We start from the raw sequence: 433 nt of genomic DNA on the forward strand, positions 1-433 counted from the left end.
GCACGCCGGGGAGTCTCTACCCCCCGTTCGTTTTTTTTGGTTTTGTGTTTTGTCTTTTTCCCTTCCAAAAAGGGAAGAAAAGCCGTCCCCAGCGCAAGCGGTGGGCGAGGCAGCCTGTCACCGCGCCGGGCTCCATTGGGAAAATCCGCGTTTCTTTGGGAAAAAAAGAAACATCGAAATCCACAGGGAAAAAGCCCAAAACAACGAAATAACCAGGGCGGGGGTTCTGTCTCCGGTCTGGTGAAGGCAGCGAGGATCCCGGTAGTTTTTTGGCCGTCAATAAGATATTTTTTTTGTTTGTTTTTAAATAAGAATAATTAAAAAACAAAGGCATTTGTCCGACGCTCTGGGAGCGGCCCGGGGCCGGGTGTCTCATGCAGGGAGCGCAGGCATGCGGAAGTCCCGCGGCGGCGGGCGGCCGGGCCGCCTCACG

General features: G+C 54.3%; 1 protein-coding gene across 1 annotated transcript in view; it reads left to right on the forward strand.

Annotated features, from left to right (window-relative positions):
- Positions 1-433, forward strand: part of ETFA (electron-transfer-flavoprotein, alpha polypeptide) — a 47,154-nt gene that overhangs the window by 2,267 nt on the left and 44,454 nt on the right. The window lies entirely within an intron of this gene.

This window comes from Chaetura pelagica, unplaced genomic scaffold, assembly GCF_000747805.2.
Source record: "Chaetura pelagica isolate M959 unplaced genomic scaffold, ChaPel_1.0 scaffold222, whole genome shotgun sequence".
In the NCBI taxonomy this organism is placed as follows: Eukaryota; Metazoa; Chordata; class Aves; order Apodiformes; family Apodidae; genus Chaetura; species Chaetura pelagica.